This window comes from Hoplias malabaricus, chromosome 6 (assembly GCF_029633855.1).
Source record: "Hoplias malabaricus isolate fHopMal1 chromosome 6, fHopMal1.hap1, whole genome shotgun sequence".
NCBI classification, from domain to species: Eukaryota; Metazoa; Chordata; class Actinopteri; order Characiformes; family Erythrinidae; genus Hoplias; species Hoplias malabaricus.
In genome coordinates, this window is record NC_089805.1 from 49,352,993 (window position 1) to 49,375,325 (window position 22,333).

General features: G+C 46.1%; 1 long non-coding RNA gene across 1 annotated transcript in view; it reads left to right on the forward strand.

Annotated features, from left to right (window-relative positions):
- LOC136699165 (uncharacterized) overlaps positions 1-20,717 on the forward strand; it is a 50,279-nt gene extending 29,562 nt beyond the window's left edge. Inside the window, exons 2-3 of the long non-coding RNA XR_010803622.1 lie at positions 19,853-19,900; positions 20,681-20,717. This is a non-coding gene — a long non-coding RNA (uncharacterized lncRNA). The remainder of the gene's footprint in view (positions 1-19,852; positions 19,901-20,680) is intronic.
- Positions 20,718-22,333: the final 1,616 nt, after the last annotated feature.

Consider the following 22,333-nt stretch of genomic DNA (forward strand, 5'->3'; position numbering starts at 1 on the left):
CACTGCCATAAAGAGCGATGGGTTCAATTACAGATTCAAATATTTTAAGCCAAATTCTAATTGGGATTTCTACAGGAATGTGTTGTTTTATGGCGTAGAAAGCTCTGCGTGCTTTTCCTCTCAGTTCATTCACCGCCAAGTTAAAACTTCCAGATGAAGTGAGTTTAATTCCTAAATAATTATAATTATTGGAGTGTTGTATCGTGTGTGTACCCAGTCTAAACATGTGTGTGTTTCCCTGAGATCTGGATCTCTTCTGAAATATCACCGTGTTTGTCTTTTTCAGGTTGACTGTCAGGGCCCAGTTCTGACAGTACTGCTCCAGCAGGTCCAGGTTCTGCTGTAGACCCTGTTCTGTGGGGGACAGCAGAACCAGGTCGTCTGCGTAGAGCAGGAGTTTAATCTCTGAGTCGTGCAGAGTGAGACCGGGCGCTGCAGAACGCTCCAGAATCGTGGCCAATTCGTTTATATAAATGTTAAATAGTGTTGGGCTTAAGCAGCAGCCCTGTCTCACTCCGCGCTCCTGAGAGAAGGAGTTTGTTTGTTTGTGGCCAATTTTTATACCGCATTTGTTTGATGTATACATTGATTTAATCAGATCATAGGCTTTACCCCCTACACCACTTTGTAAAAGTTTATAAAATAGTCCTTGGTGCCAAATGGAATCAAATGCCTTTTTAAAGTCAATGAAACATGCGAATATTTTGGATTTATTTTGGACAATATATTTATCAATCAGGGCGTGTAGGGTGTAAATGTGATCAGACGTGCGGTGATTTGGTAAAAATCCAATCTGACTCTTACTCAAGACACTGTGCTTCATAAGGAAGTGTAATAATCTGGAGTTTAAAACACTACACAGTAACTTCCCCAGGTCACTGTTCACACAGATGCCTCGGTAGTTATTGGGGTCGAATTTATCTCCAGATTTAAAGATGGGTGTTATCAGTCCACGGCTCCAGATCTCAGGGAAGTGACCTACACTCAGAACCAGGTTAAACAGCTTCAGAATCGCCAGCTGGAGTTTAGGACTTGAACTTTTAATCATTTCGTTCAGGACTCCGTCGGCTCCGCTGGCTTTCTTTGGTTTTAGTTTGTTAATTTTGTCTTTGAGTTCCTGCTCAGTAATGGAGAAGTCTAAAGGGTTTTGATTATCTTTAATTACCAATTCGAGTTCTTTGAGTGTGCTTTTGATATGGTTCTGTTGTGGATTTGAGACTGTCTCTGTGTTTTTGAACAGTGTTTGGAAGTGTTTGGTCCAGATTTCACCGTCGTTTATCGCCAATTCTTCACGGTGCTTTTTGTTGAGGTTGTTCCACTTTTCCCAGAACTGGTTTGTTTTGATGGACTCCTCGATTAGTGTCAGTTGTTTGTGAGTGTACTGTGCCTTTTTGGTTCTGAGTGTACGTTTATATAGTTTCAGTGTCTCACAGTAAAGAAGGCGTATGTTGGTGTTGCTTGGATCACGGTGTTTCTGATTTGATAATTTTCTTAGTTCTTTTCGTGTATTTTGGCATTCCTGGTCAAACCAGTTGTCTTCCTTTTTGAGTTTATTGTTTAATGTTTTCCTAGTTTTCAGTTGAGCTTTTTCTGATGTTTTTTTAAAGATTGTATTTAGATTATTTACGGCCAGATTGACGCCTTCGTTACTGTGAGTGTAGGTGGCGTCCAGAAAGTTGTCTAAAAGTGTTTGAATTTCCTGGTGCCCGATTGCTTTCTGGAACTCTTGGGTGCTGTTTGGGGCCCATCTGTAAGGTCTCCGGATGGTGTACAGCTCACTGGGCCGTGTGTGTGCAGTGCTGTTAGTCTCTGTCCGTTTAATGAACACAGTGATTTGGCTGTGGTCAGACAGAGGGGTTAGTGGTTTGACGGTGAACGCACTGAGAGAGAAAGGGTCTAAATCTGTGATCATGTAATCTACTGTACTGCTACCAAGAGGTGAACAAAATGTGTATCGTCCTAAAGAGTCCCCTCGTGTCCTACCGTTCACAATATACAGACCCAGGCTCTGACAGAGCTGCAGGAGGGCTTTTCCGTTTCTGTTTATAATGAGGTCGTGATTGTTTCTGTGGGGATAAAGGACATTGTTGTTAGTAAAGGGCATTTTCTTTGTAATGAAGTGGTCGTTGTGTGTGTGTATGAGGTCAGGTTGTGTCCCTGTTCTCGCGTTCAGGTCCCCACAGAGGAGCACATTTCCCTGGGCCTGGAAACGGCACGTCTCTTTCTCTAACTCAGAAAACACGTCTTCTGAGTAGTAGGGGGACTCTGAGGGGGGGATGTAAATGGCACAGAGGAAAATGTCCCTCTGTGAGCAGGTTAAAGTCTTTCTGATTTTAAGCCAAATGTAATTGTTCCCTGTTTTTAGAATGTCTATATACTGATGAAGACTAGATTTGTACCAGACTATTATTCCCCCTGAGCATCTACCCTGCCGAACTGTGCTCAGTTTCTGGGGCTGTATTATGACTTCTCTGTAGTCTTTGGGGCAGTGAGTGACCACCTCCGCCCTGCACCACGTCTCCTGGAGGATGATGATGTCCAGGTTTTTTATACAGTTCTGGAAATCACAGTTTAAACTTTTTAGGCCAAAGGCAGAAGACTTCAGGCCTTGGATATTCCACATACAGATGGAAAGTGATGACATTTTTTGTGTTGTTGTTTTGTTTTTTCTGTTTTTCTATTAAAGTGAGATAGACTAAGAAAATAGATAACATTAATTTGTACAATTATATATAGCGTAATATAGAATGTTTACAAGTTTTCAACATATAACTGTAACTCAATTACAAACAATATCTAATTTCAATTGAATTTATTTATTTATTTATTTATTTATTTTTTAATCTGAAGTGCATCTTTATACGAGTCTGTTGCAGATGTACTGCAGTAACTGTCTGATCTCACCCATGTCTGTAGTGCAGTGGGCTCCTCTGAGAGCATCGGCGTAGCTGCGCTGCTGCTGTGGGCTGTGGTTCTGTGGCAGTGGGGTTTCTGTAGCTCCTCTGTCCGGTTGGGTCTGGGGAGCTGGTGGAACCTCTGGGTGGTGCCGCTTTGCTCTGGGTGGTGGAGGCTGAGGTGCAGGTCTGACAGGTGGGGTGTGCTGAGGTGACTGAGGCAGGTTGCGGTGGTATAGCTGGTGTCCTGGCCGTGGTCTTCGGGGGAGTGTGTGTGTCGGTGGGCTCCTGGTGGGTGTGTAAAAGCTTTGTGTTGCTGGGTGCTCTCCTCCTCTGTACGTGGGGTTATGAGCTGTGTTCATGTGTCGACCCAGTGCCACGTCCTTCAGCTTTTTAGCAAACGTTTTGATGGTTTGTCTATTTACGTGCACGTGATCATGTAGGTGGTGGGGGGTGATGCTGGGGTGGTGGGCCAGGTGCACGTTGGGGATCAGGGCACATCCTCTAGAGATCTCTGCGTTGACTCTCTGGATGGTGGCTGGATGAAAGTCCTTGCGGGGCAGGAGTGTGGAGATCACGATCTTAGCTTTGGGAAAAGCCTCTGCTGCTCTCTGTGCTACTCCACAGACCAGTCCACCGACTCTCTCCTGCTCGGCTCGCAGGTCGTTGGTACCCGTGTGGATGAGGATGCAGGACGGGTTGCCGAGGATGTGGTTAGATAGGATTCTGTGAGCATCCCTCGTTCTTGGACACCATATTTTTGATGTGCTCCTGTCTGGGAAGAGTTTCTCTTCTTCTAAGAACTTTCCATTTGAGTCTATAAGGATAGCAACATCAGCGTCTCTGTCTCTGTGTGATCCACCTGATCTGCTGGGTTTGGGGTCTTGGGGTGGGGTAGAAGGGGTTTTCTCTGGCAGGAGGGTTTTGGCCTGAGTGTGGGGGGCTGTGGCAGTGTCTGAGACTGTCTCAGTGTGGTTTTTCTGTGTGGGGGGCGGTGTCTGGGTGTTGGCTGGCTTTGTGGGGCTGGGGGCAGTCTCTGTGATGTTAGGGGTAGGTTGTATGTGTTCGGTCTGGGTAGTGTTTGTGGGGTGTGACTGGGACTGCAGCTGGGCTGTGAGGGATTGTATGACAGTGTCTCGCTGGTGTAGTTCCTGCCTGAGCCCTGATAATTCTTTTTTCAGCTCCTGTTGGAGAACCTCTAACTCCCTCTTAGCACTGTCCTTATACTCCGCTAGCTCTTTCCTCAGAGCCTCTCTGTCGTCCAGCAGGCTGTGTATGTCTCTCCTCAGCTCCTGCACTGTAACCTGCAGCTGGTGGTGGCCCTGGCTGAGCTGGTCTCTGAGGGCTCTGGAGTCTAAACTGGAGGAGCTGTGGGTTTGTATGTGCTCCTTCAGTCCTATCAGCTCTACCTCTAACAGAGAGACACTGTCTCTGAGCTGAGTTACGGTGGTGTGGAGGTGTGGGTTTAGGACAGGCTCAGTGCTGGCTGTGGGGACTGTGGAGGGGCTGTGGTCTTCTACAGCGGTGGTGTGGCTGTGGAGGGGCTGTGTACTGTGTGTTTCGGATGGGACCGTCAGGCTGTGATCTGCTGTTTTCTCAGTTTCACACTGTGATTTGAGTGAGGGGAAGGTCTCTTCAAACTGTGTGAGCGCAGCTTCGCTTCCTTGTATCATGACCGTGCCGTTCAGATATAAGTTGACTGTTAGGAGTTTGCCGTCTGGTTCTTTCTCACTGTCCTCAAAGATATAAATCTGACGGCCCTTACAGATTCCCCGTTTGGTCACGTGTTTATAGTGTTGACAGATAGCTGTGTGCCACACGTCTGTGTGTTGGGTGTGGAACAGCAGGTTGGTGGTAAAGGTTTTCCCTTTAATTAAGCTACAGTCTTTAAATAAGATTTCTGGGTTTTCTCTTTGTGTTTTTAGCTTGTGCTGCTGTTTGCTGCTCTCAGAGAGTGTGTCTGTGGGGAAGTGGAACTGCAGGGCTGGGTGGTGGTCTCGGGGCGGGGCTTGGGTTGGGGCTGGGGGCGGGGCTTCTGCTGCTGCTCCAGCCATTCTCGCACAATGTATCGTTTTTTGAAAAATGCCAGAAGCCTAGCTGTCGGTCGGGGGAGGGGCTGCACTAACTGTCACTGTCACTGAGGCAGCAGCTCTGATCAACTTTAGCAGGATTTACAGTGAAATATTGGTTTTGTTTATCATTTCTCTTGTTTAAACCAGTTAAAGTGCAGTAATAAAACTGCTCCACGGTATTTAACTACGACAGGTTCTTCTTACCCTTGATGTGGAGGAGGGAATGGAGCTGTCTGCTGTCTGCTGCTTTAGTGAATCCAGTCCCTGTGTCTTTCCTGTTTGGATCCCAGTTTTCTTTTAGTAATTTTCCTGAAATGTCCCTGTAGCTGTTTTCTTTCTTATGTTTTCCAGCAGGTTTGATTTTCCTCTTCTTATCACTTCTTTTCTTTCCTCTGTTTCAGATGTTGTCCTCCTCTGTTTTGCTGTGCTCTGGTAGATTAGCTATGATCTGCTGTATATAAGATCTTTTATTGCTTTCTTGCCAAATTTAAATGATCAAATAATGACCAATGTATGTTTATTGTTAAAGTATGAATTGATTTCTAAGTATTTTCTAGGTTCTATCTCATTTTAAAATAGAAAAATAGAAGAAAAATCAGGAGCTCATCTGATGCATGACCTCTCTCTCTCTCTCTCTCTCTCTCTCTGTGTCCAGGTCTCTCTCTCTCTGTGTCCAGGTCTCTCTCTCTGTGTCTCTCTCTCTGTGTCCAGGTCTCTCTCTCTGTGTCCAGGTCTCTCTCTCTGTGTGTCCAGGTCTTTCTCTCTCTCTGTGTCCAGGTCTCTCTCTCTCTCTGTGTCCAGGTCTCTCTCTCTCTGTGTCTCTCTCTCTGTGTCCAGGTCTCTCTCTCTCTGTGTCCAGGTCTCTCTCTCTGTGTCTCTCTCTCTGTGTCCAGGTCTCTCTCTCTCTGTGTCCAGGTCTTTTTCTCTCTCTGTGTCCAGGTCTTTCTCTCTCTCTGTGTCCAGGTCTTTCTCTCTCTCTGTGTCCAGGTCTTTCTCTCTCTCTGTGTCCAGGTCTTTCTCTCTCTCTGTGTCCAGGTCTTTCTCTCTCTCTGTGTCCAGGTCTTTCTCTCTCTGTGTGTCCAGGTCTCTCTCTCTGTGTCTCTCTCTCTTTGTCCAGGTCTCTCTCTCTGTGTCCAGGTCTCTCTCTCTCTGTCTCTCTCTCTGTGTCCAGGTCTCTCTCTCCCTCTCCAGGTCTCTCTCTCTGTGTGTCCAGGTCTCTCTCTCTGTGTGTCCAGGTCTCTCTCTCTCTCTGTGTCCAGGTCTCTCTCTCTCTCTGTGTCCAGGTCTCTCTCTCTCTCTCCAGGTCTCTCTCTCTGTGTCCAGGTCTCTCTCTCTCTCTCTGTGTCCAGGTCTCTCTCAATTTCAATTTCAATAAGCTTTATTGGCATGACCATATTCAGACATAGTATTGCCAAAGCATTAATACAATAACATGGAACATTAAGAATATAACAATTTTTTCTGTTATTATTAATATAATACTTAACGACCTTATAGAACTGTAATAATAAAAAGAACCAGTCAAAACAAATTATGTAATAAATAAATAAATAATAATGTTATATTAAAAAAAAAAAAATATATATATATATATATATATAATAGATAAATAATAATAATAAATTAAAAATAAATACATAAGTAAATAAGATTATAATAAAAATAAATGGTAGGAATGGTGAGAAATGGTAACAGACAGGGCAATTGTGTGTGTGTGTGTATACTTGTGTGTGTATATGTGTGAGTGTGTGTGTATATATGTGTATATGTGTGTGTGTGTGTGTGTGTGTGTGTTTATATATGTGTGTTTGAGTGTGTGTGTGTTTATATTTGTGTGTTTGAGTGTGTGTGTGTTTGTGTGTGTGTGTTGGTCACTCACTGTCCCTGAGTGTGTGGCAGGCAGATATATATCTCGCTGCCAGGGCGCTGCTCTCCCCCGTGTTTCCGTGTTTTCTCTCTCTCTCTGTGTCCAGGTCTCTCTCTCTCTCTCTGTGTCCAGGTCTCTCTCTCTGTGTCCAGGTCTCTCTCTCTCTGTGTCCAGGTCACTCTATCTCTCTCCAGGTCACTCTATCTCTCTCCAGGTCTCTCTCTCTGTGTCCAGGTCTCTCTCTCTCTGTGTGTCCAGGTCTCTCTCTCTCTCTGTGTCCAGGTCTCTCTCTCTCTCTCTGTGTCCAGGTCTCCCTCTCTCTCTCTGTGTCCAGGTCTCTCTCTCTGTGTCCAGGTCTCTCTCTCTCTGTGTCCAGGTCTCTCTCTCCCTCTCCAGGTCTCTCTCTCTCTCTCTGTGTCCAGGTCTCTCTCTCTGTGTCCAGGTCTCTCTCTCTGAGTCCAGGTCTCTCTCTCTCTCTCTGTGTCCAGGTCTCTCTCTCTCTCTGTGTCCAGGTCTCTCTCTCTCTGTGTCCAGGTCTCTCTCTCTCTCTGTGTCCAGGTCTCTCTCTCTCTCTGTGTCCAGGTCTCTCTCTCTGTGTCTCTCTCTTTGTGTCCAGGTCTCTCTCTCTCCAGGTCTCTCTCTCTCTGTGTCCAGGTCTCTCTCTCTCTGTGTCCAGGTCTCTCTCTCTGTGTCTCTCTCTCTGTGTCCAGGTCTCTCTCTCTCTGTGTCCAGGTCTCTCTCTCTGTGTCCAGGTCTTTCTCTCTGTGTCTCTCTCTCTGTGTCCAGGTCTCTCTCTCTCTCTGTGTCCAGGTCTCTCTCTCTCTGTGTCCAGGTCTCTCTCTCTGTGTCTCTCTCTCTGTGTCCAGGTCTCTCTCTCTCTCTGTGTCCAGGTCTCTCTCTCTCTGTCTCTCTCTCTCTGTGTCCAGGTCTCTCTCTCTCTGTGTCCAGGTCTCTCTCTCTGTGTCTCTCTCTCTGTGTCCAGGTCTTTTTCTCTCTCTGTGTCCAGGTCTTTTTCTCTCTCTGTGTCCAGGTCTTTTTCTCTCTCTGTGTCCAGGTCTTTCTCTCTCTCTGTGTCCAGGTCTTTCTCTCTCTCTGTGTCCAGGTCTTTCTCTCTCTCTGTGTCCAGGTCTCTCTCTGTCCAGGTCTTTCTCTCTCTCTGTGTCCAGGTCTCTCTCTCTCTCTCTCTCTGTGTCCAGGTCTCTCTCTCTCTCTGTGTCCAGGTCTCTCTCTCTCTCTGTGTCCAGGTCTCTCTCTCTCTCTGTGTCCAGGTCTCTCTCTCTCTCTGTGTCCAGGTCTCTCTCTCTCTCTGTGTCCAGGTCTCTCTCTCTCTCTGTGTCCAGGTCTCTCTCTCTCTCTGTGTCCAGGTCTCTCTCTCTCTCTGTGTCCAGGTCTCTCTCTCTCTGTGTCCAGGTCTCTCTCTCTCTGTGTTCAGGTCTCTCTCTCTGTGTCTCTCTCTCTGTGTCCAGGTCTTTCTCTCTCTCTGTGTCCAGGTCTTTCTCTCTCTCTGTGTCCAGGTCTCTCTCTCTCTCTCTGTCCAGGTCTTTCTCTCTCTCTGTGTCCAGGTCTCTCTCTCTCTCTGTGTCCAGGTCTCTCTCTCTCTCTGTGTCCAGGTCTCTCTCTCTCTCTGTGTCCAGGTCTCTCTCTCTCTCTGTGTCCAGGTCTCTCTCTCTCTCTGTGTCCAGGTCTCTCTCTCTCTCTGTGTCCAGGTCTCTCTCTCTCTCTGTGTCCAGGTCTCTCTCTCTCTCTGTGTCCAGGTCTCTCTCTCTCTGTGTCCAGGTCTCTCTCTCTGTGTCCAGGTCTTTCTCTCTCTCTGTGTCCAGGTCTTTCTCTCTCTCTGTGTCCAGCTCTTTCTCTCTCTCTGTGTCCAGGTCTTTCTCTCTCTCTGTGTCCAGGTCTTTCTCTCTCTGTGTGTCCAGGTCTCTCTCTCTGTGTCTCTCTCTCTTTGTCCAGGTCTCTCTCTCTGTGTCTCTCTCTCTGTGTCCAGGTCTCTCTCTCCCTCTCCAGGTCTCTCTCTCTGTGTGTCCAGGTCTCTCTCTGTGTGTGTCGAGGTCTCTCTCTCTCTCTGTGTCCAGGTCTCTCTCTCTCTCTGTGTCCAGGTCTCTCTCTCTCTCTCCAGGTCTCTCTCTCTGTGTGTCCAGGTCTCTCTCTGTGTGTGTCGAGGTCTCTCTCTCTCTCTGTGTCCAGGTCTCTCTCTCTCTCTGTGTCCAGGTCTCTCTCTCTCTCTCCAGGTCTCTCTCTCTGTGTCCAGGTCTCTCTCTCTCTCTCTGTGTCCAGGTCTTTCTCTCTCTCTGTGTCCAGGTCTTTCTCTCTCTCTGTGTCCAGGTCTTTCTCTCTCTCTGTGTCCAGGTCTTTCTCTCTCTCTGTGTCCAGGTCTTTCTCTCTCTCTGTGTCTCTCTCTCTTTGTCCAGGTCTCTCTCTCTGTGTCCAGGTCTCTCTCTCTGTCTCTCTCTCTCTATGTCCAGGTCTCTCTCTCCCTCTCCAGGTCTCTCTCTCTGTGTGTCCAGGTCTCTCTCTCTGTGTGTCCAGGTCTCTCTCTCTCTGTGTCCAGGTCTCTCTCTCTCTCTGTGTCCAGGTCTCTCTCTCTCTCTCCAGGTCTCTCTCTCTGTGTCCAGGTCTCTCTCTCTCTCTCTGTGTCCAGGTCTCTCTCAATTTCAATTTCAATAAGCTTTATTGGCATGACCATATTCAGACATAGTATTGCCAAAGCATTAATACAATAACATGGAACATTAAGAATATAACAATTTTTTCTGTTATTATTAATATAATACTTAACGATCTTATAGAACTGTAATAATAAAAAGAACCAGTCAAAACAAATTATGTAATAAATAAATAAATAATAATGTTATATATAAAAAAAAAAATATATATATATATATATATAATAGATAAATAATAATAATAAATTAAAAATAAATACATAAGTAAATAAGATTATAATAAAAATAAATGGTAGGAATGGTGAGAAATGGTAACAGACAGGGCAATTGTGTGTGTGTGTGTATACTTGTGTGTGTATATGTGTGAGTGTGTGTGTATATATGTGTATATGTGTGTGTGTGTGTGTGTGTGTGTGTGTTTATATATGTGTGTTTGAGTGTGTGTGTGTTTATATTTGTGTGTTTGAGTGTGTGTGTGTTTGTGTGTGTGTGTTGGTCACTCACTGTCCCTGAGTGTGTGGCAGGCAGATATATATCTCGCTGCCAGGGCGCTGCTCTCCCCCGTGTTTCCGTGTTTTCTCTCTCTCTCTGTGTCCAGGTCTCTCTCTCTCTCTCTGTGTCCAGGTCTCTCTCTCTGTGTCCAGGTCTCTCTCTCTGTGTCCAGGTCTCTCTCTCTCTGTGTCCAGGTCTGTCTCTCCCTCTCCAGGTCACTCTATCTCTCTCTGTGTCCAGGTCTCTCTCTCTGTGTCCAGGTCTCTCTCTCTCTGTGTCCAGGTCTCTCTCTCTCTCTGTGTCCAGGTCTCTCTCTCTCTCTGTGTCCAGGTCTCCCTCTCTCTCTCTGTGTCCAGGTCTCTCTCTCTCTGTGTCCAGGTCTCTCTCTCCCTCTCCAGGTCTCTCTCTCTCTCTCTGTGTCCAGGTCTCTCTCTCTGTGTCCAGGTCTCTCTCTCTGAGTCCAGGTCTCTCTCTCTCTCTCTGTGTCCAGGTCTCTCTCTCTCCCTGTGTCCAGGTCTCTCTCTCTCTGTGTCCAGGTCTCTCTCTCTCTCTGTGTCCAGGTCTCTCTCTCTCTCTGTGTCCAGGTCTCTCTCTCTCTCTCTGTGTCCAGGTCTCTCTCTCTCTCTCTGTGTCCAGGTCTCTCTCTCTCTCTCTGTGTCCAGGTCTCTCTCTCTCTCTGTGTCCAGGTCTCTCTCTCTCTCTGTGTCCAGGTCTCTCTCTCTGTGTCTCTCTCTTTGTGTCCAGGTCTCTCTCTCTCTGTGTCCAGGTCTCTCTCTCTCTGTGTCCAGGTCTCTCTCTCTCTCTCCAGGTCTCTCTCTCTGTGTCCAGGTCTCTCTCTCGGTGTCCAGGTCTCTCTCTCTGTGTCCAGGTCTCTCTCTCTCTGTGTCTCTCTCTCTGTGTCCAGGTCTCTCTCTCTGTATCCAGGTCTCTCTCTCTCTCTGTGTCCAGGTCTCTCTCTCTCTGTGTCCAGGTCTCTCTCTCCCTCTCCAGGTCTCTCTCTCCCTCTCCAGGTCTCTCTCTCTCTCTCCAGGTCTCTCTCTCTGTGTCTAGGTCTCTCTCTCTGTGTCCAGGTCTCTCTCTCTCTGTGTCCAGGTCTCTCTCTCTCTCTCTGTGTCCAGGTCTCTCTCTCTGTGTCCAGGTTTTTCTCTCTCTCTGTGTCCAGGTCTTTCTCTCTCTCTGTGTCCAGGTCTTTCTCTCTCTCTGTGTCCAGGTCTTTCTCTCTCTCTGTGTCCAGGTCTTTCTCTCTCTCTGTGTCCAGGTCTTTCTCTCTCTGTGTGTCCAGGTCTCTCTCTCTGTGTCTCTCTCTCTTTGTCCAGGTCTCTCTCTCTGTGTCTCTCTCTCTGTGTCCAGGTCTCTCTCTCCCTCTCCAGGTCTCTCTCTCTGTGTGTCCAGGTCTCTCTCTGTGTGTGTCGAGGTCTCTCTCTCTCTCTGTGTCCAGGTCTCTCTCTCTCTCTGTGTCCAGGTCTCTCTCTCTCTCTCCAGGTCTCTCTCTCTGTGTCCAGGTCTCTCTCTCTCTCTCTGTGTCCAGGTCTTTCTCTCTCTCTGTGTCCAGGTCTTTCTCTCTCTCTGTGTCCAGGTCTTTCTCTCTCTCTGTGTCCAGGTCTTTCTCTCTCTCTGTGTCTCTCTCTCTTTGTCCAGGTCTCTCTCTCTGTGTCCAGGTCTCTCTCTCTGTCTCTCTCTCTCTATGTCCAGGTCTCTCTCTCCCTCTCCAGGTCTCTCTCTCTGTGTGTCCAGGTCTCTCTCTCTGTGTGTCCAGGTCTCTCTCTCTCTGTGTCCAGGTCTCTCTCTCTCTCTGTGTCCAGGTCTCTCTCTCTCTCTCCAGGTCTCTCTCTCTGTGTCCAGGTCTCTCTCTCTCTCTCTGTGTCCAGGTCTCTCTCAATTTCAATTTCAATAAGCTTTATTGGCATGACCATATTCAGACATAGTATTGCCAAAGCATTAATACAATAACATGGAACATTAAGAATATAACAATTTTTTCTGTTATTATTAATATAATACTTAACGATCTTATAGAACTGTAATAATAAAAAGAACCAGTCAAAACAAATTATGTAATAAATAAATAAATAATAATGTTATATATAAAAAAAAAAAATATATATATATATATATATATATAATAGATAAATAATAATAATAAATTAAAAATAAATACATAAGTAAATAAGATTATAATAAAAATAAATGGTAGGAATGGTGAGAAATGGTAACAGACAGGGCAATTGTGTGTGTGTGTGTATACTTGTGTGTGTATATGTGTGAGTGTGTGTGTATATATGTGTATATGTGTGTGTGTGTGTGTGTGTGTGTGTGTTTATATATGTGTGTTTGAGTGTGTGTGTGTTTATATTTGTGTGTTTGAGTGTGTGTGTGTTTGTGTGTGTGTGTTGGTCACTCACTGTCCCTGAGTGTGTGGCAGGCAGATATATATCTCGCTGCCAGGGCGCTGCTCTCCCCCGTGTTTCCGTGTTTTCTCTCTCTCTCTGTGTCCAGGTCTCTCTCTCTCTCTCTGTGTCCAGGTCTCTCTCTCTGTGTCCAGGTCTCTCTCTCTGTGTCCAGGTCTCTCTCTCTCTGTGTCCAGGTCTGTCTCTCCCTCTCCAGGTCACTCTATCTCTCTCTGTGTCCAGGTCTCTCTCTCTGTGTCCAGGTCTCTCTCTCTCTGTGTCCAGGTCTCTCTCTCTCTCTGTGTCCAGGTCTCTCTCTCTCTCTGTGTCCAGGTCTCCCTCTCTCTCTCTGTGTCCAGGTCTCTCTCTCTCTGTGTCCAGGTCTCTCTCTCCCTCTCCAGGTCTCTCTCTCTCTCTCTGTGTCCAGGTCTCTCTCTCTGTGTCCAGGTCTCTCTCTCTGAGTCCAGGTCTCTCTCTCTCTCTCTGTGTCCAGGTCTCTCTCTCTCTCTGTGTCCAGGTCTCTCTCTCTCTGTGTCCAGGTCTCTCTCTCTCTCTGTGTCCAGGTCTCTCTCTCTCTCTGTGTCCAGGTCTCTCTCTCTCTCTCTGTGTCCAGGTCTCTCTCTCTCTCTCTGTGTCCAGGTCTCTCTCTCTCTCTCTGTGTCCAGGTCTCTCTCTCTCTCTGTGTCCAGGTCTCTCTCTCTCTCTGTGTCCAGGTCTCTCTCTCTGTGTCTCTCTCTTTGTGTCCAGGTCTCTCTCTCTCTGTGTCCAGGTCTCTCTCTCTCTGTGTCCAGGTCTCTCTCTCTCTCTCCAGGTCTCTCTCTCTGTGTCCAGGTCTCTCTCTCGGTGTCCAGGTCTCTCTCTCTGTGTCCAGGTCTCTCTCTCTGTGTCCAGGTCTCTCTCTCTCTGTGTCTCTCTCTCTGTGTCCAGGTCTCTCTCTCTGTATCCAGGTCTCTCTCTCTCTCTGTGTCCAGGTCTCTCTCTCTCTGTGTCCAGGTCTCTCTCTCCCTCTCCAGGTCTCTCTCTCCCTCTCCAGGTCTCTCTCTCTCTCTCCAGGTCTCTCTCTCTGTGTCTAGGTCTCTCTCTCTGTGTCCAGGTCTCTCTCTCTCTGTGTCCAGGTCTCTCTCTCTCTCTCTGTGTCCAGGTCTCTCTCTCTGTGTCCAGGTCTCTCTCTCTCTCTGTGTCCAGGTCTCTCTCTCTGTGTCTCTCTCTCTGTGTCCAGGTCTCTCTCTCTCTCTCTGTGTCCAGGTCTCTCTCTCTGTGTCTCTCTCTCTGTGTCCAGGTCTCTCTCTCTCTCTCTGTGTCCAGGTCTCTCTCTCTCTCTCTCTCTCCCTCTCCAGGTCTCTCTCTCTGTGTCCAGGTCTCTCTCTCTGTGTCCAGGTCTCTCTCTCTCTCTCTGTGCGCATGCGCGAGTGTGAGTGGAGGTGTGTGAGCGAGTGGTGTGTGAGTGAGTTTGGCGGTTTGTTTGGTGAGCGAATTCTGAACTTTTCTATCTTTTTCTGTCTTTGTTGGTTGTTCGTTAGTTTAGTTATTGTTCGTGTTTGTTAAAGTGTGTTTTTGGGTTTAGCGCGGGGTGCGCGTGGCGACGATGCCAGCGTTTTGGCCGGTCGCCATGACGGCGACGGAGAAAGCTCGTCTTTTTCGACTTTCTCGTAAACACAGTATAAAAATAGCCCCCGGGGTGAGGTGTTCAGTGTATGAGTGCAGCATGGCTGTGGGGGAGGTTATAGGTCATGAAAGTGTGTTGTCTGCTGCTAAAATGAACAGTGCAGTTGTGATCTTTTTGGATAGTCCTGAGAAAGTTAACACTATGGTCCAGAATGGTGTGATTATTCAGGGCACATTTACACCTGTGCTGCCCCTCACACGACCTGCTAAAAAGATCACCCTGTCTAACGTTCCACCGTTTATCACAGACGAGGCGCTGACTGCAGAGTTGGCCCGGTTCGGACAGATTGTGTCCGATATTAGAATGATCCCACTAGGTTCTAAGTGCCCTCTACTGAGACACGTTGTCAGCTTCAGACGCCAGCTGTTCATGATCTTAAAGGATGGTGTTGAAGAACTGAATGTGACTTTTAAATTTAGAATTGATGGTTTTGATTACACTATTTTTGCAACATCTGACACGATGAATTGTTTTGGGTGTGGACAGGAAGGGCACTTGAGGCGTTCATGTCCCTTTGGGGCAGGTGAAAGCTCCTCTAGGGTATCTGGCCCTATTCCTGATGGGGCCGGTGCAGGAGCTGGGACTGGGTCTGAGCCCTCCAGAGTGGGGCCTGAGTCTACTGCGGGGGGTGGGGCTGAGCCTGGGCCTGAGCCTGTCGTTGAGGGTGAGACTGGGTCTGAGAATGGGCCTGAGCCTGTCGTTGAGGGTGGGACTGGGTCTGGGAATGGGCCTGAGCCTACCGTAGAGGGTGGGGCTGGATCTGGGACTGGGTCAGAGCCTACTGTAGAAGCTGGGGCTGGGACTGGGTCAGAGCCTACAGCAGAGGGTAGGACTGAGGCTAGACCAAGCAGTCCAAGAAAAAAAAAGACAGGTCACGGAACTATTAATGCAGGGGAGAACCCTACCTCAGTTGCAAATGCTGACGTTAGTTCTGGCAGTGGTTTGGTGGTCTCCGGGTGTGCTGCGTTGCCTGATGATGTTGCGGCCAAAGATCAGGGACGTGAGGAACCTAAAGCTGCTGCTAGTTTAGTTGTGGAAGGGGAGGCTATGGAAACAGACTCTGTATCCGAGGAGGCTGTGTTCAGAGTGCAGTCAGGAAAAAGGAAAATGAGGAGGGCTAAGGCAGGTGTTAAAAAGGGGAAAGTACAGGATGTGGAGGACTCTGGGTCTGTGACTGGTTCTGCTCTGGATGATTCTGATGGTGATCTACCAGAAGCTTTGAGTCAAAGGAGTAGAAGAAGTGTCTATGCGTTTAACAAGATACGGTCTTTTCTGCATAAGACCAAGAATATGAAGGGGGTTGTTGTAGAAGAGTACTTTCCCGATCGTAAACTGTTCATTGACTCGGTACAGACTTTTATGAGAGGGGATAGCGAAGATAAATTTACGGTACAGGAAATCTACAGACTTAAGAAACTGGTTAAAAAATTGAGAACAGAACTTCTAAAAGATGATGGCTGTGAAACTTCATAGTTATTTTCTGCTTTTTATTTTGTTGCTGCTTGTCCTTGACCACCTTCCTCTTTTTATGAGTAGAGTTAAGATCGGCTCTCTAAACCTGAATGGGGCGCGGGACGTACAGAAAAGAGCTCTGTTATTTGAATTAATTAAACAGAAGGGCATGGATATTGTGCTTGTCCAAGAGACGCACAGTGACGAGGCTAATGAAGTCGACTGGAAGAAGGAATGGGAAGGGGAGGTTTATTTTAGCCACATGAGCTCGACTAGAGGTGGGGTGGCCGTTCTTTTTGCTAAGCATTTCTTGCCGGTCTCGTGTGAGGTTGAGCAGGTGATGGCAGGGAGGTGTATGGTTGCACGTGCTCAGTTTGAGCGGTTTAAATTTGCCATTTTTAATATTTATGCTCCCACTTCTGGAGCTGAGAGGGTGGGTTTTCTTAACACTGTTAACACAGCTTTAAAAACACTCAACTCTGAAGACTATCTGATCATGGGGGGTGATTTTAACTGCACTGAGGATGATAATACGGACAGGAATCACACCGAACCTCACGCTGCATCTCAGCGCGCTCTTAGAGAGCTATTGTCTGCTCATGATCTTCTTGATGTGTGGAGAGCTTTTAATGATAAAGGTCGACAGTATACATGGGCCCATGTGAGGGACGGTTATGTGGCGCTGGCCAGACTAGATCGGTTTTACTGCTTTAAACATCATCTTAATATATTTAAAGGGTGTGGGATTACGCCGGTCCATTTTTCAGACCACAGTTTGGTTTTGTGTTCGTTTTTTATTGCAAACCTTAAGCCTAAAAGTGCTTACTGGCATTTTAACACCTCCCTGTTGTCAGATATGAATTTTAAAAAAGCTTTTACTGTGTTTTGGACTAGTTTTAGAACCCAAAAACAGTTCTTTCATAATCTGCGAGGGTGGTGGGATTATGGAAAAGTTGAAGTTAAGCAGCTCTGCCAGCAGTATACTCTCAATGTTTCGCGGCATATTACTCGGGCTATAAAAAAATTAGAAAGTGAAATTTTAGAAATTCAAAGGCAGATGAACTGCACTGGAGACCGGGATCATGCCCGGGCTCTGAAATCTAAAAGGAATGCTCTTGGCGATCTCCTGGGTGTCAGGGCACAGGGGGCTCTGGTTCGCTCTCGGTTCCAGAATCTAACACAGATGGATGCCCCATCAAAATTTTGCCCCATCAAAAACGCCCCATCAAAAACGAAGGACTACGAAAGATCTCTACTTGCTCTAGTGACAAACTGGAACGACCACTGGGAGAGCAGGAGCTTCATGCTGCGTTGCAGGGCATGAAGGGTGGTACTGCCCCTGGTATAGATGGCCTACCGGTGGAATTTTATAAGGCCTTTTGGACAGAGGTGGGTTCGGATCTGCTAGCAGTTCTCAATGAGAGCTTGGCTGATGGTCTCTTGCCCCTAAGCTGCAGGAGGGCGGTGATCACCCTGCTGCCTAAGAAGGGTGACTTGCAGGACATTAAAAACTGGCGACCAGTGAGTCTTCTTTGCACGGACCTTAAAATTTTCTCCAAAACTCTGGCTACCAGACTGAGGGATGTGATGGGGCAGGTAATCCATCAGGACCAGACCTACTGTGTGCCTGGCAGGTCTATACATGATAATGTCTTTTGAATTAGAGATATTTTAGCTGTTTTCAGAACTCAAGGGCTTGATGTCGGTCTCATATCTATAGACCAGGAAAAAGCTTTCGACAGAGTGGAACACCACCATCTGTGGCGTACACTAGAATTATTGGGTTTTGGGCCGTCTTTTATCAGTATGATACGAGTACTATATAGAAACATTGAGAGTATGCTAAAAATTAACGGTGGATTGAGTGCTCCTTTTGGGGTCTGTCGGGGCATACGTCAGGGTTGTGCCTTGTCAGGGATGTTATACTCCCTGGCCATTGAGCCTCTGCTAAACAAGCTTCGATCTGAAATTGAAGGTATAACGCTGGGACAGTTTCGCTATCAATTGTCGGCATACGCAGACGATGTGATTGTAATGGTAAGGGAGCAGAAAGACATCGGAAAACTTGTTTCTATTGTTCAAGATTTTGGAGTAATTTCAGCTGCGAGGGTGAATTGGAACAAAAGCGAAGCTCTTGCAGTAGGACAGTGGACCGGGGGGCTGCCTTCTTTACCGGGTAATTTAGTCTGGAAAAGAGGGGGGATAAAATATCTTGGGGTTTTTATTGGGGATGACACTGTGCAGCAGAAAAACTGGGATGGTGTGATAGAGAAACTGATGGGTCGGCTGTCGAGGTGGAAATGGATTCATGGACAACTATCTTTCAAGGGGAGGGTGTTGGTAATCAACAACCTGGTGGCATCAGTGTTGTGGCACTGGTTGTCCTGTGTGGATCCTCCTGTGGGCTTATTGTCGCGGATACAAGCGCTCCTCGTGGACTTTTTCTGGGACAGGCTCCATTGGGTTCCACAAGGTGTCCTTTATCTTCCCAGACAGGAAGGAGGGCAAGGCCTGGTGCACCTTGCGAGTAGGATGGCGACTTTTCGACTGCAGTTCCTGCAGAGACTTCTGGCTGGCCCTGCTGATCTAGTGTGGAGAGAAGTGGCCTGCACCATCCTGCGCAAGGTCGATGGACTCGGTTTGGACACTGCACTGTTTTTTACAGACTATAAAAGACTGCACCTTGCTGGATTACCTCTTTTTTATCGGGGGCTTTTTAAAATGTGGGGACTTTTTAAGAAGCATAGACTGGAGACTACTGCCTCGCTTTTTTGGCTGTTGGAAGAGCCAATAGTAAAAGGGGCTCGGTTGGACGTGTCTGGAGATGGTGTACCGGGCCTTGCTTTAATGCTCAGTGATTCTGGAACAGTGACATTGCGGGACCTGGTGGGTGTGTTAGGGCCAGGCTTAAACGACATCCAGAATGTTGCCTCTGTACTGGGGCTGAGGTCACTCCGTCAAGCTGAAGCCATCACTGACTTGTGGAAGGACAGGCTGTCTTTGGAGGAACTATCTTTGTTGGAAAACTATGGCAATGGGAGTATAATGCCAAACAAGGGGGACCTTTTCCCACGTACTGCTCTTACTCCTGATTTAGATGGAGCATCGGGCCCTTTGTTAGACCTCTCGGGCCTGCAGGACGTGGACCTTCACACTGTGTCAGGCCGTGTTTTATATGAATGCTGTGTTAAAGTGTTGAATAAAACAGTACTGAATGGACGGCCTGACACGGTGTGGAGGGACAAGCTGGGGGTAGGGACGGAAAGGCAACCTGTCTGGAGGGTTTTATATAAACAACCCCTAACTAAGAGGTCTGGAGATCTCCAGTGGAGGATCCTACATGGGGTCATAGCAGTGAACTCTTTTGTGTCTGTGATAAATCCAGTGGTCAGTGATAGGTGTGCTTTTTGTGGACTCAGAGAGACCATCTTTCACTGTTTTTTAGACTGTTCAAGGCTTAAGTCCCTTTTTCTGACACTTGAGTTTTTATTTTTGAAAAGTGGGGAATTTTTTAACTCTTGTGCTTTTATTTTTGGGGCTGGTTATCGACAAAAAGACCGTGTTAAGTGGCAGCTGCTTAATTTCATAGTGGGTCAGGCAAAACTGGCGATTTATAACTCCAGGAGGAACAAAATGGAGGACAGATCTGGTCAGGAGGTTGTACCTCTGTTCTTGTCCCTGGTAAAGTCCAGAATTTACTTTGAGTTTGGTTTTTACAAAACTCTGAATAACATTGAAGGTTTTGAGCTGGAATGGTGTTACAATGATATCCTGTGCAGGGTTGAGGAGGGTCAACTGATATTCACAAGCCCTTTGAGTTGAATGCTTTAATTGATACTGTGTTTATGTCTGTGATGTCGTACTGTGTTTGTTTACTGTTATATGTGTTTATGGATGATTGAATAAATGTTTTGTGTTTAAAAATCAAAAAAATCTCTCTGTGTCCAGGTCTCTCTCTCTCTCTGTGTGTCCAGGTCTCTCTCTCTCCAGGTCTCTCTCTCTCTGTGTCCAAGTCTCTCTCTCTCTCTCCAGGTCTCTCTCTCTGTGTCCAGGTCTCTCTCTCGGTGTCCAGGTCTCTCTCTCTGTGTCCAGGTCTCTCTCTCTCTGTGTCTCTCTCTCGGTGTCCAGGTCTCTCTCTCTGTATCCAGGTCTCTGTGAAGTCATCCAACTCTATTTCTGTTTTGTTATCTTGTGTTTAAATAAAGTTTGTTGTAGCGTGTGTCTGCCTCCGTCAGTCGACCCAGTCCTGACAACAAGATCAACCATGTGAATATAGAATATTTTTCTGTAATTAAATAATCATGTTTTTATATATAGTTGTGTGTGTGTGTGTTTCTCTTCTGTTTACCATGTTTACAGATGATGTAGGTTTTCAAAAGAGGAAACGACTTGGATGTTTAACTGACTGTAAGTAAAATGTTATTAAAATGTACACATTCAATAGGTTTCACCTAAAAATAAACAATTACAAGTTCCTTAAGAACGGGACACAGCAGATTCACCAGTGTTACATTTAATCTAATGTCAAACTGTGCACATCATTAAGAAAATATCATTTGAACGTAGACAAGAAAGCCTTAGTTAACATCACATGGTAAACCTTTACTTCTCTTTCCCCCGCTGATGAATCTGATGGAGGTAGAGCAGCTACACTTTAGCGTTCATGAGAAAACAAAGAAACAAGTCTGCGTTTGTGTCCTAGACAATATTTGAATACCTTTTGGTAACGCAGAGGAGCGTGTTCTTCAGAAGAGGATGAAAGAGAACAGACTGACGTCTCCAAAAGCACCTGAGTGTAAGCTGTGCTCTGCACTGATGTGTACATATAGGACAGATACTGATGAGGGGAACATTAGAATGAACCAGAAATAATGATGAAGCCTCATGAAAACGCAGGTGGTCTGATGTGGTCTAATTATAAATGAAGAGGTGTGTAAATGTGTTTGACTGTGTGTTCAGGGAAAACTGTGGAGAACAAACATCACCTCAGTCACAAAGGACATACACTGTGTATCCACACACCACCCGGCAACACCGTGATTTTCTCTTGGTGTTTGTGCTGTGATCACTGACACTGGGCCCTGAAACTGAAGCAGATTCAACTGAATTCAAAGAGGAAACGCAGTTAAAATTAAACACTGATCCTTAGGTTGTTCATGTGGAGTTTAATTTAGTTTTTTTTTGCAGATGCTCCGTCCTCTTCCACTGTCCAGACATTACAAGGTGTGCAGCGCTAAACATTATTTTAAAACGTGATAAAAATATAAAAAAGTGCTACAAATGATTTAAACTGTGAGAGAAATAGAGTTAAAATATAACCACAGCCAACTGTTTTAACACATTATTTTTGTTTAATACAAGTTTTTATTTCACTGCAGACGCTCCACCAACTTCCAGTGAGCAGCAGGATGCTTTCTGAGTCATTTATTCCTCTCTGTGTTTTTGTCCTCATTATAAAGTGTGTGGGAGGCAGATGTTGTTTCTGATCATTGTTTTTATTGTTATTGTTCTTTACATTAATTATTTAATGTATTTATTGGTCACGGTGCAGACATTTTGAAGAGATTTGAGGCCTTTGAAAGAAAAGTCGTTCTGAAATGAACACAAATGCAGGAGGAACTTAGAGATGCCTTTGAGAGACGGTTGGAAAGGAGCACAGACCAAACAAGCACCTCCCAGTGACACTTCAGAAACGTGAGGAGAACCTTGTACATCAACAGAGGATGTGGAGGACCTCTGCAGTAGACTGTGATACTGCACACCGTGAGAGCACTGCTTCCAGCTCCTCCGGGGGGATACCGAGGCGTTCCCAGGCCAGTGGAGACATGTAGTCTCTCCAGCGTGACTCTGTCCATGTTCTTCTCCAGTACTGTATCACTGTAACTGCTGCACTATTTTAATAGTTTTATTTATTTACAATGACAGATTCAGTCAAAGACTCTTATCAGTTAAAGAGGTCTAAAAGAGTCTCCTCCTCATTATATTTTCATATTTAACTCCTGTCCAGACGTCTTCTTATAAATACTGTGGTTAAACACAAACTGATTTATGGTTGTGTCCTGTGTTAAAAATAGTCCGCTTATTTAGGACTCCTATATTAGTCTTACACTCTGAGAATAATGTTACACTGTTATTGTTGATCTTATTAATGATCTCAGGTGATTTTTAGGTTTATAAAATAACTTCGAGACTAAACTCAGTCCGCGTTATTGTCGTCACAGATGTGTGTTGAGGGAAAATGAAGTGTAGTTTCTTCAAAACACGGAGCTGAAGTAAATGTCTCTAAACAGCGCTGCCGTAAACCACGCCCCTGTGGGAGGGGCTGAGACTCCATTGGCTGCAGCACTGAACGATGGACAGCTGACTCTGGCTGCTGATTGGCTTAATACTGAAGAGCGGACCAATGACGAGCGCGTTCTCTGTTTATGAGCCGTGGTGTATCTGACTCCGACCGAGGAAACTGTCTCTAACAAACGATCCGCCTTCACATCAAACACACGGAGAAAACGCGTTCATCGGTCCACAACACAACGCGGCGTTTAGACTCCATACGGTACGGTTTACACCCCCAATCACGGCTCCTCGCGCTCATTTACTTCACCTTTATCTCACTGTGTCGTTTCTAAACTCACTCTTCTGTATTTATTCATTTATTTACATTTTAAGTTATTTATATTTATTTTATTTTACATTATTCATTTATATATTCTTTTTTATTATTAATTTTGTTTCTACATTTAATATTGGTTTTTCATTTCTACACTTCTTTATTAATAGTTTTATTTGTTGTTTATTAGAAGTGTGTTTCGGTTGGTCTCTGTAAGTCCACACAGTGTTCTT